Genomic DNA, 12,681 nt, shown 5'->3' with positions numbered 1-12,681 from the left:
AGGTATTGAGGGATAGTTTTCATTATTATAAAGAATGAAGGAAGGGTAGGGAGATCCTTTGGGGCTTAGTTCCAATTTCTTATAGCATTTTCTCATTCATTTGTTGGACTTACTCTGTCGGAGTGCATTTTGTGTTAATATAACTCTGAGTTTAATTTTTACCTCTGGGTAGGAGAGTAGGACATTATAACATTCAACCATGTATTGTTGGTTCTTTGCCCTTGTGATCACGTCTCCTGGAATTGTTGTGCAGCTGTTTCGTGCAGTATATGTTCTCTTTGAGACATCCTAGATTTTTAAAAGTTGGTTCTTAAGTTAATAGCTAAATTTAATAAAATGGGTAATTATAATTGTGTAGAATAACCAAGAAGAGGAGTAGTACAAGTACGGGAGATTTGCCCTAAAATAAGAGACAGCATTTTACTTGTGGGAAAATAGGGAAGAACTTAAAGAGGATCTTGCAATGAAATTCTCATTTGAATGGCCAGATTTCCTCCCAGCAGAATTGTTCTCTCCAAGTTTTTCCTTGCACTATTTTGGCTACATTTTATAATATATAATCTTTTACAAAATGTCATGCCACGTACAGTAGTATTCCAGGTTTTCTGTTTTTGTTTTTGTTTTTTTTTTGCGGTACGCGGGCCTCTCACTGTTGTGGTCTCTCCCGCTGTGGAGCGCAGGCTCCGGATGTGCAGGCTCAGTGGCCATGGCTCACGGGCCCAGCCGCTCTGGGGCATGTGGGATCTTCCCGGACCGGGGCACGAACCCGTGTCCCCTGCATCGGCAGGCGGACCCTCAACCACTGCGCCACCAGGGAAGCCCAGGTTTTCTGTTTCGAATCATAGTCTTTAAAGAAAATTAAAAACAGCCTACTAAAGTTAATTGATTCTCACATTAAGACTGAACAGTAAATCAACTCTACGCCCTGGAATTTTTTTCAAACATTTTACTACTATGGCAATAATTCTTTAAAACTATTAACTCTTTATCACTCACCTATCTCCCCTGAACTGGGCAATGTTGTTTGGTTTTCAAAAAAATTTTTTTTGACGTGGGGTATTTTATTTCATTTTTTATAAGAATTAATTTGTAGTACACTGATTTTTTTTTACAGTTCAATAAATCTTAGGACATTCACAGAGTTATGCATACATTACCACAATTTTAGAACATTTTCATCATCCCCAAAAGAAACCCCCATACCCATTGGCAGTTACTGCCCACTTTCCCCGCATCCCCTAAGCTACCAGTCTACATTCTCTATGTATTTGGCTATTCTGGAAATGTTCTAATAATTTTTAAAGCTCAATCCTTTCTTTATATTCAGGGTAAAGAAAAATCAATGATCTGATAAATTCATATCATGGTAAAATAATCTCTGCTTTTAATTTTTGTTTCAAAAAATATGAAAAGTGTGGGACTTCCCTGGTGGCGCAGTGGTTAAGAATCCGCCTGCCAATGCAGGGGACATGGTTTCAATCCCTGGTCCAGGAGGATCCCACATGCCGCGGAACAACTAGGCCCTTGTGCCACAACTACTGAGCCTGCGCTCTAGAGCTCGAGAGCCGCAACTACTGAAGCCCACGACCCCTAGGGCCTGTGTGCCGCAACTACTGAGCCCAGGCGCTGCAACTACTGAAGCCCACGCGCCTAGAGCCTGTGCTCCGCAACAAGGGAAGCCACCGCAATGAGAAGCCCGCGCACCACATTGAGGAGTAGCCCCCGCTCGCCACAACTAGAGAAAGCCTGCGTGCAGCAACGAAGACCCAGTGCAGCCAAAAATAAATTAAAAATATATATGAGAAGTGCTTTTTGAAATTCAAGTAGAACCACACGCAGATTCCAGCTCTAAGGAATAAATCACTCTACATATGCAAAAAAGTCAAATCCTTTGCAAATGTAAGAGCTAGAACCAATGGTATAAGAGATTTATTAAGAATAGTAAAAACCTAGGACTTGGTTTATGATTAAGGTAGAAAGTCGGTGGAAAGGAGGGTAAAGAATAATCAAGAATTTAAAAACTAAAATATCTCTCTATGTCTAGATTATTCTCAATTCTCTGAAATTAATCCAACAAGAAACAAAATAATGCCAGTTTTTTGGTCTTTTATAGAACACAGAAGAGCACCCAAAACAAAATACTCTTTCTCTAGAGTCAGAAACTTCACACATTCTCTCAATAGGTGAAATCATTTTATAATCACTTATAGCATGAAGGAAGTCTTCCTTTAACTGAACCTAAAATTCCTACAGCAATTTAGACCAGACCTTGTTTTTTCTGAAGAATTGGAAAACGACTAATAGTAACTTCTGATAAAGTCATATATTAACTCAAGTGAGCAGTGGTGTTAAAATTGTCAACATAAAAAGCTCAACATTTACAATTCAAAATAAGCTTTCATCTATTAAAAGGTGGCCTCAGGTGTCACTAGAATATTAAAAGCAAGCCCTATTTTAAAACCGTACATAGCATAAGGTGAACCTTTTCTACACATGTAAACTAGGAAAACATATCAGCAAGAAAGAATTGGGTTGAAACTGCTAAGTCTGATCAGAGAATCTTCTAGTCTGCCCTTTGATGATCACAAGATGAAGTTTTAGCAATTGTCCTTTAAATTATCTGTACAGTTGGCTAAACGCATGAATGATTCCTAGAGGTGCAGCAATGAATGTAAAGCATATATGATAATTTGTTTCTGAAACCAGGTCCAGAATATTCATGAACTGTTATTTAAAATTAAATAGGAGCCACTCATTGAAACGACACATTTGAATAACTGAACTGATAAACCCATCACCTAATTATATGAGTAGGATTTTACACCTTTTTGCTAAAATACAGTTTATGGTTGTCTAAAGTACATACCTAAAGGACTTGATTGATCATTTAAATTTTAAAAATAATTTTTAAATAGATCTGAATACTTACAGTCTCTCAGTGTTGCCTATACTCAACATGCACAATAATTCTGTAAATTGTTTTAAGGGCATTTTAAAGGTTTGTTACCATGGTAACCAAATTCAGAAAACTAACCTCTTAAACATGGTTGTCATAGGATTAAGGCAGATGGCTGACTAATCTTGACTAGTGCTTTTCCTTCTCATTTTCCCATGGTTTCCTGTCAGCTCCCTTCTTTGGTTCTCATAAGATTACATACAAGGCAATTACAGAGGCTTTCTTGCCCATACATAAGTGTCTCATTCACATAATATTGTCTGTCATTCATCCCCATGAGAGTTGCCCAATGACAGATCCTTTTCCTCCTGCTATAATTACACACTAAAAGAAGTACTAAGTGGAAAATATCTCTATATGCAATGTGTTAAAGGCATTTCTCAATTACACATGTACTTCGGCTCCTCAAAATTACTGCATTGGGTTCTTTAGACAATAAATAACACTGGTTAGAAGAAAAGGCAAAATCATCATCGATGTATTTTTTTAAGTGGTCTAGGTTTGGGTAACCCTCGTTTATGATCATCTTTTAAACTTGTTTATATTTCCCAACATGCTAGATTAATGTATTTATCTATGCATAACTCTTATGTTACCCTGACAGCAACATACAATATATGCATATATTACTTCTATACTTAATTAATTTCCCTGCTTGCCCCTGACTTCTTGAGTGGTAGGACTGATATGCCTTTCTCACCTTTGTAGCAATAGTGCAATTCCTGATACAGGTGTCCAATAAATGTTTCTTGTTATATCAGTATGTTGAAGAAGTTCTATAAGTAAACTATGCATTTTCAGTTCCTAAGATAATGACTCTAGTTGTACCAGGACATTTGGTTCCTTAGGGGCATTAAGATTAGTGTTCCTTGCCTTCCACATCTGCCCATGAAGGAAGAATTGCTATAGGACTTGCTCTCCTATTGGGAACAACTAGAAAACTGGGCAAAATAGATGAAACAAATTTTGTCAGACATTGGACAACCAATGAGCAACTGGCAGAGCAGGACTGTGATTCTCAAGAGAAAGGAAACAAATGAGATAAGAGCTACAATTATCCCAGTTTTCTGCTTGGAGGCAATTCCTGAACTATACATGGTAAAAAGGAGGGAAACAAAACAGAGCCCAGTTCTCTTGTGGGGTTGAGGAAACAGAGATCAGAGTTCAGGGAGGTCAAAGCAGCTAGAATTTGTGGGGCAGAGCTCTGGATAAGAGAAAACTAAGCAGAAAAAAACTTCAGAAATTTGCATAAAGGTTTCCTTGAGTCATTGGGTGAATACCAATTGCTGCATGCATATGGTGAATCACCATAATGTTGGGCAAAGAATAACTCCTGAGGAAAGAACAACTACTGGGGAGCTGTGCACAAAAAAATTCCCGGAGCTTACACAAAACTGGGAATTGTCCAAGTTCCTACTAGCCAGAATCACCTTACTGATTACATGGAACATTCATTAGAACCCATATGTGAGTCATATCTTAGTAAAGAGCTAAAGTAGCCGTAGAGTTAAAGTTACCCTAGAGCTGTCGTGAACAGTTTATAAACAAGTCTCAAATGGGTGAAGCCGATTCTTAAGAACAAAGTTTACAACCTTTCTTTAAAAGAAATATTTTTAAAAATCCATTACTCAACAACATAAAATTCACTAAGTCTGATAGCCAATGAAAAATTATGAGAGAGACAAAGAAGCAGGAAATAAAACAACCAATAAAAGATTAAAAATAGACAGAAATGATAGAAGTAGCATACAAAGACTTTAAAACAGCTATTAAAATATAAATATGATCTGAGATTTAAAGGAAAATGTGTATGAGAAATGGATGGTATAAAAGAACCAAATAGAACTTAAAGAGATAAAGAATAAAATATCTGATATAAAACTTTCATCAACAGGCAGTGGCAGTTAATTCCTTTTACCATGCAGCTTTGCTTCACTCCATCTGGACTTTCCTGAAGCTGTGGGAGATGGTCAGGTCCAGATCTCGACCGGGCCAGGTGAGGTCTGTGGACCTGAGGCGTCCACTGTAAGGATGGAGAGGGACTGAGACAGTCCTCGGGCCAGGAGAACTGCAAAACCCCCTTTGAAAAAAATAAAAACAAACACAATGTTGCCACGTTAAAAATGCTGGGAGAGGAGATTGGGGGGGGGGCCACAAAAAAAAGAGAGGAAAAAAACTTTAATTGACAGTATTAACCATTAGTAGATTAGATTAGAGACTGTAGAAGAAAAGATAAGAAGACTTTAAGAAATATCAAGAGAAATTCAAAATGAAGAGAGAAAAAAGAGTGGTGGGTGGGGAGGGAAAGAATAGATTCTCAGTGATCCGTGGGACAATATCAAGTGGTGTAATATATGTATAACTGGAGTCTCTGAACTTGGGAGGGATGGGGTACAATGGGTAAAATATTTAAAGATGTAATGGCCAAAATTTTTCCTAATTTGATGAAAACTATAAACGTACAGATCCAAGAAGCTTAGTTAGCCCCAATGGGATAGAAATAGGAAAAAAAAAACCCAAAACAGAACAAAGTGCATTATAATCATATTGCTCAAAATCTGTGTTATGGAGAAAACACTTAAAAGCAGCCATAGGAGAAAAAAGGACACATTACGTACAGGGGAAGAAATAATCAAACACAGACTCTTCTTCAGAAACTTTGCAAGTCTTGTGACAATGTCTTATGACAATAGAATGGTACTTTTAAAGTGCTGAAAGAAATGAAGCTCTCAACCAAAAATTATGTATCCAATAAAAATGTTTCAAGGGCTTCCCTGGTGGCGCAGTGGTTGAGAGTCCGCCTGCCAATGCAGGGGACACGGGGTCATGCCCCGGTCCGGGAAGATCCCACATGCCGCGGAGCAGCTAGGCCTGTGAGCCATGGCCGCTGAGCCTGCGCGTCTGGAGCCTGTGCTCCGCAACGGGAGAGGCCCGTGTATCGAAAAAAAAAAAAAAAAAAGTTTCAAAAATGAAAGTGAAGTAATGACTTTTTCAGACAAAACTTGAAAGAGCTCATTATCATCTAACCTGCACCTACAACAAATGACAGCAATATCAATAAAGATGGGGTGGGGGATAGAAGTATCCTGCCGAAAGTGTTTTGCATTATATCTGAAATTATATTATTTGAAGGTAGACAGTGATAAGTTTAAGATGCATATTGTAAATCCTAGGGTAATCAACAAATAAAACAAGAAGTATGGCTAATAAACCAATAATGGGTATAAGATGGAATATGAAAAATACTCAATTCTTCAAAAAAAGGCAAGAGCAAAAAAACACACAAAAAAAACCAAGAACAGGACAAATAGAAGTAGCAAGATGTTACATTTAAAACCCATCATATTGATAATTACATTAAATATAAAAGGTCTACACCAGAGTTTCTCAACCCCAATGCTACTGATATTTAGGAACAGATAATTCTTAGTTGTGGGGACTTGTACTTTGCACTGTAGGATGTATAACAGCATCCCTGGCCTCTATGTGCTAGATGCCAGTAGAGGCCTCCCTCACCTCTGCCACTGTGACAATAAAAATGTCTCCAGACATTGCCAAATGTCCCCTGGGGGCAAAACTGCTCCCGTTTAAGAGCCACTGATCTAAGAACTCCAATTAAAAGGCAAAGAGAAAAAAAAAAAAAAGGGCAAAGAGTGTCTGACTGAATGAAAAGCAAGATCCAATTATATTCTGTCCAAACAAAGACAATCGAATATAAAGATAAAGGCTAAAAGTAAAAGGACAGTTTCCTTGGTTGGCCTTAAATGCACAGTCAGGTCCCTTTGTGCTCCAAGAGTCTATGACCACTGCTGCTCTATCCTGCAGTAACTGCACTGATTCCCCCAGCCCTCTCCCACTATCCATTCACTCCTGGCAAACCACAAGCACAGGCATAACATTCAAAGATGTAAAAAAAGTCTCCTTCCTTGCCTTGCATTTAGTCACCCAGTTCTCCTCCCTGGTGGCATCTACTATTACAGTTTCTTAGGTATCCTTCCAAAGATAGTCCACGCATTTGCAAATGAGTACAGGCATATTTTTTCCCCCACAAATGATAACACATTTACACAATGTTTCTCACATGGCTTCCCCCACCCTTAGCATAGGTTGGAAATCTTTCATATCAGTACATAGAAATAGATCTTCCTCATTTTTTCAACAGCTGGATAGCATACCATTGTGCTGATGTGCTGTAATTTATTTGAACAGTTCTCTATTGATGGGCATACGCTTCTAATCTTTGCAAGCACAAATAATGTAGCAATGGATAACCTTGTACGCATATCATTTCACACCCGTGTTGGTATATCTGTAGGATAAATTCCAGAAATGGAATCTTTAGGTCAAAGACTATATATGTATTTGTTATTTGGGGAGATATTGCCGAGTTGTCCTCTACGGACTTTATAAAACTTTGATTTTTGCTAATCTGACAGGTGGAAATGCTACTTTGTATATGTATTCGATTTGCAGTTAAGTGAGCTTGAATATTTTTTCACGTGCCTAAGTGGTACTGCATTTTTTTTTTCCTTTATACTATCTCTTCATATCCTTTGAGATGGTCTTTTCTTATTAGTTTATAAAAGGTAAAGTCTGTGTTCCGGTAACAGACGGATGGTCATGTCCTGACCAATGACCTTGACGCCAGCATCAACACACCTGTCACCTGTCTCTGGATTTATTAACCCAGGTTTGGAATCTTGGCTTTGCTACTTGCTGCTTGGGCGAGTTGCTTAACCTCTTTGAGCTTTAGCGTCTAAGTATCGGGCATAGGGGTTTCCCTGGTGGCGCAGTGGTTGAGAGTCCGCCTGCCGATGCAGGGGACACGGGTTCGTGCCCTGCTCCGGGAAGATCCCACATGCCGCGGAGCGGCTGGGCCCGTGAGCCATGGCCGGTGAGCCTGCGCGTCCGGAGCCTGTGCTCCGCAGCGGGAGAGGCCACAACAGTGAGAGGCCCGCGTACCAAAAAAAAAAAAAAAAAAAGTATCGGGCATAGGGTCTGGCTTGTCAACATGGCGCAGAACCGTACCTTTAAGCCCAGGCAAGGAGTTGGCTTGGACTTGTGAGTCAACAAAGTACCGGACACGTTTCTCCGCGGGGAAAGCTTGCTTAGGCACAGAGGCCCGCACGTAGCAACCCAGACGGCGGAGTCCGGGAGAGGCGCCGGAGAAAGCGGGGCCTGGCTCCTTAAAGCCCGAGTTCTCCAGAAAGCCGCAACCCCGCTGTGACCAAGAAATAAAAATCGCGCAAAGAGCGAGCCACGTTCCTCGAGGAGATTCGTCTTCTCAGCCGCCTTTTCTGCTCCCAGGCGCCCCGCCGGGCCAGGCAGAGCGCGGGCGCGGCGCGGCGCGGCGCGGCGCGGCCCGGGTCCGGCGTGCAGCGGGGGCGGAGGCGGAGGCGGAGGCGGGGGCGGGCCCCGCGGTCACGTGAGCCCAGCCAGCTGTTAGCTGGGGGCGGCGGGCCAGAGCGCGGGGAGTCTGGGGAGGGGGAAGCGCCCGACGGCCGCCTCCGCCACTGCAACTGCAGCCCTCGATGTCGCCACAGTGATCTCAGGCGCGGCACCACCCGCACCCTCGCCGGCCTCAGCATCAGCACCGCAGAGCCGAGCCCGGAGCCCGCAGCCCCTCAGGTGAGCTGTGACGGGCACCCCTGGGAGTGCAGGGAATCTGCGGCTGCTTCCCCCGGCGGGTTTCACCCGGATCCGCCATCGCCGTCACCTGTGCCTCGTCGCCTCCAGCTGTCCCTCCAAACCCGCGGGTGGGAATCCCGCGGATGCTGGCTTGGGCTGTCTGGGGTCTCTAGGGGATCAGGAGAGAGGGGGCCTCAGCCCGGGGTTGAGGTGGGGGACTCCGGCTACAGGCTGCGGGGGCGCAGGAGAGGGCTGCCCCACCCCAGGGCGCGGGCGCCGCAGCCTGGTTGGAACCTGTCCCCGCTCTCCATCCCCCAACCCCATCCTTCCCACCACCTCTTTTGAACTCTCCTCACTCCCCCAGGCCGCTTCTCCTGTGTTTCCATTGCTTGGTATCTCAGTTGCTGGCCCGCTGGGGTGTGTGCTCAGTACGGCCTCCGCCCTCCCCCCCAGACCGCTCCGGGGGTTCCCGGCTCGTACGGGCACACAGCTGGTGGCGGAGCGGGCCAGGCACCTAACCGGTCGCACCTGCCGCGCGGGCGGGCTCGCGGGAACATGGCTGCCTGGCGGGCCTGCTGCCCTTGGCCCGGCTCTGCCCCCGCGTCCGCCGGTTCTGCGGTTGCGGTTGCCGAGTCGTGTCCGGAGGACTACCCTCCCCCTAAGGGCAAACGCGTCGGCTCTTGCTGTTGTCTGCGAGGGCCGAAGGACTTGACATAACACCGCCCTCCTCCTCAAGCCACACCCGGGGCGGATCTTGGGGATGGGGGGGTGTCGGGGCAAGTTAAGGCGGTGGCGCCGGGGCACTTATTGGTAAAAGGCACTCGTATTTCTGAGATGATTATCCACTTCAGTTTGCCTTTGCGCCCTCGGTTCGCTTGTCTGCCTGGGCGCGGATTATTGGGCTACATCACTTGTGAGGTCTGAGACGAGTGTGATCTGCAAAGCAGGAGGGACACTTGAACTTTAGAGAATTGACGAGAACTAAGATTTAGGGGTTAAAAATGTCCATTCAACTCAAATGCAGAAGCAGTCATTTGCTGTGGCTCCAAACTGTCTTGGTAGTGTTCTGTTAAATCATACGGTCTTTCTGGATTTGCTGTTTAATTCTGGCTTGCAGGTGTCTTGGATTGCGCTTGTAGTCCGGCTTCCCGATGTGTGTGTGTGCGTGTGTGCGTGTGTGCCTACTGTGCTCCAAGCCTGACTAGAAGATGCATCAGTTGCAGAGGAAACCTATGTTAATTCAAAATGGCAGCATGAAAAATCAGGCCAGGCGGAAGCAACACAGACCAGAACTAACATCAGCTGCCCCCTGACTGAAGCATTGATGGAGGAATCTACGGGAGGGAAGGCCCTCCTGGGTATCGCTGCAGCCGGCCCTAAGGGATAGGAAGAGATTCTTGTAGCAGGCTAGATTTTAGGGTGCAGCAAGGTTCTGGGGAGGTTATGTGGGAAGTTTGGGGAGTTGTAATTATCTTCAGGTGCAAAGACCTGATTAAAACTCTCTGTGATTTTGATCTGATTTTCTACAGGCTTCTCTAAAGTTGATGTATCTGGCTGCCAATATCTGTTTGATAACTTCTGTGCTGTTTTGTACCTGTAAGTGGCTCTTAAAAGAGATGAGTGTCTGGTATAAACATCATCCAAGAACAGTACATATAACAAATACCAGGTTCTTAGAGCAAGTTTCATTGGAAGAACTGATTTAACATCACGAGCAAGCACTCAGGCACCAGAGGATGGTAAATTCTTGAAAAGTGACTCATTTTAGGATTTTTTTTTTTAACAGCTTTTTTTTTTTTCCCATTTCACTGCTGTGCTGCCAGCCATCTTCTCTTTTAGCAAGGAGGAGATGCATGAGGAGGCAAATGTTTCAGGGATAATGGGATGGAGGGAGATTAGTGCAAAGGTCAGGAATGGTGAGCTGGAAGCAGCCTGAGAAAGCGCTGTGCTGTCAACCCCTCTTTACAGCCTGGGAGGCTGAATCCAGCGGGGTGAATGGACTGCACCCAAGGTCATATAGCTGGTTGGCAGCTGGCAGTGAGAACTAATATCCAGGTGTCGTAACTCCCCATTTTAGGGTTCCACATGCCGCCTATCAAAGCCTGGGGGAAAAGAGCAAACCTATCATTATTAGCATGGCAAACACTTCATGAAACCAAACTTTAACATGATTTAAAAATCTGTACTATTTAAAGTAAGTGCTCACACCTTAGTTTCCCAACTTAAGCCCATTTAACTTCTTAAGCTGTGTCCACCTCATTTTCCAGGGACTAGACTGCTTCTATATTTAAGCACCCAAACCATAATTTTATGGTTTTTACATTTTATAATATGTCAGAATCTTTGAGGTGAGAAGTGCATTCTTTGATTAAAAAATTAGTTGCTTGTATTGCTTGTCTGGTTTTGTAAAGAAACCAAGGTGGGACATATAATAGCTTTTGGATATATCTAAGTTTAAGTAATAGTAAATAACAAACCTATTTTAAAATAACTTTGAAGCAGCACTGAAGACAGTCTTTTTCTAGAATTTGAATTTGAGTTCTCTGAGTCATATACCAGTGTCCCTAGTTCTACTAAAGCAGAACTAGAGATTGTGTGTGGGTTAGTAAATATTTGTGCAGAGGTGGTGAGAGCAGGGGAAATATTTCTTCTGAGCATTCTGTACCGTCAAGCCAGTGATCTGCAGAAGGTGAAGGTGGGCGCGCTACAGGGAACTGAGAGAATAATTGATGATGGTGAAGCAGATAGGAACTAGGTATGGATTGACAGATAATGTGGAAAAGAAGACAGATGCTGATGCCACATGTGCCATTAAAACAATAACTTGCATTATTGTTTGTGCAATTGTTGAGCACAAATTTGTTGAGCACAAATATTGTTGAGCATGAATGTGAAGGTTCATTCATTGAAATTCTCCCAGTATGTCAAAGATACTTAAAATCACAAGTTTTAAAAAAAAGTAAACACGTGCAATCTGTGTTTGTTGGAAAACAATAAAAAATACAGATAAGCCAAGATTATTTTTAAAAAGCCACCCATGATCCTTTTATTCAGCAATAATCATTCGTTCTGAAAGTTTGGGTATTTTCCTTGGAGTGAGAGCCCAGGCTTGTGCTGTCTAATTCAGTAGCCACTAGCCACAGGCCACATGCTATTGAGCACTTGAAACATGGAGGGTCTGAATTGTGATGTGTTGTGAATGTAAAATATACATCAGATTTCAAACATTTATAGGAAAAGGAATTTAAAACACTTCACTAATAATTTTATTTATTTATCTTTATTAAAGTATAGTTGATTTATAGTATTATGTTAGTGTCAGGTATACAACATAGTGATTCAAAATTTTATAGATTATACTCCATTTTAAGTTATTATAAAAGAATGGCTATGTCCCCTGTGTTGTACAATATATCCTTGTAGGTTATTTTTTAATACATAGTAGTCTGTACCTCTTAATCCCCGTACCCTTATCTGGTTCTTCCTTCCTTCGCTCTCCCCACTGGTAACCACTAGTTTGTTCTCTATATCTGTGAGTCTCTTTCTGTTTTGTTATACTCATTTGTTTGTTTTATTTTTTAGATTCTCATGTAAGTGATAACATACAGTATCTGTCTTTGTCTGTCTAACTTATTTCACTAAGCATAATACCCTCTAGGTTCATCCGTATTGTTGCAAATGGCAGGATTTCAATGAACAGATACAGTTCATTAATGACTTTTACGTTGATTATGCAGGCATACCTTGGAGATAATGCGAGTTGGGTTCCAGACCACTGCAATAAAGCAAATATCAAAATAAAGCAAGTCACATGAATTATTTGGTTTCCCAGGGCATATAAAACTGAGGTTTATAGTGTAGTTTGTTAAGTGTGTAATAGCATTATGTCTAAAAAAAAGTATATACCTTAATTTAAAAATACTTTATTGCTAAAAAATGCTAACTATCGTGTGAGCCTTCACACGATAGAGTGAGTTCTCTTTTCTCTATGCTAACATCAAAGAACACTGATCACAGATCACCATGACAAATATAACAATAATGAAAAACCTTGAACTATTGTGAGAATTGCCAAAATGTGACACAGACAGGAAGTG

The 12,681-nt window shown here is 42.3% G+C and overlaps 2 protein-coding genes across 3 annotated transcripts in view; one reads left to right on the top strand and one right to left on the bottom strand.

The window, feature by feature from the left end:
• Positions 1-8,281, bottom strand: part of PLEKHA8 (pleckstrin homology domain containing A8) — a 99,038-nt gene extending 90,757 nt beyond the window's left edge. Inside the window, exons 1-2 of the mRNA XM_033863124.2 lie at positions 7,985-8,281; positions 4,875-5,036 (exon numbers count right to left, since the gene is read on the bottom strand). The gene's annotated coding sequence lies outside the window, so the exon portion shown is untranslated. The remainder of the gene's footprint in view (positions 1-4,874; positions 5,037-7,984) is intronic.
• A 170-nt stretch (positions 8,282-8,451) lies between these two features.
• Positions 8,452-12,681, top strand: part of SCRN1 (secernin 1) — a 62,681-nt gene continuing 58,451 nt past the window's right edge. For both annotated transcript variants that reach the window (XM_019926195.3, XM_019926201.3), the window contains exon 1: positions 8,452-8,584. The gene's annotated coding sequence lies outside the window, so the exon portion shown is untranslated. The remainder of the gene's footprint in view (positions 8,585-12,681) is intronic.

Source organism: Tursiops truncatus, chromosome 9 (genome assembly GCF_011762595.2).
Source record: "Tursiops truncatus isolate mTurTru1 chromosome 9, mTurTru1.mat.Y, whole genome shotgun sequence".
Classification (NCBI taxonomy): Eukaryota; Metazoa; Chordata; class Mammalia; order Artiodactyla; family Delphinidae; genus Tursiops; species Tursiops truncatus.
Note: the sequence above shows the minus strand (reverse complement) of the source record. Positions and strands in the feature narration are given on the sequence as shown.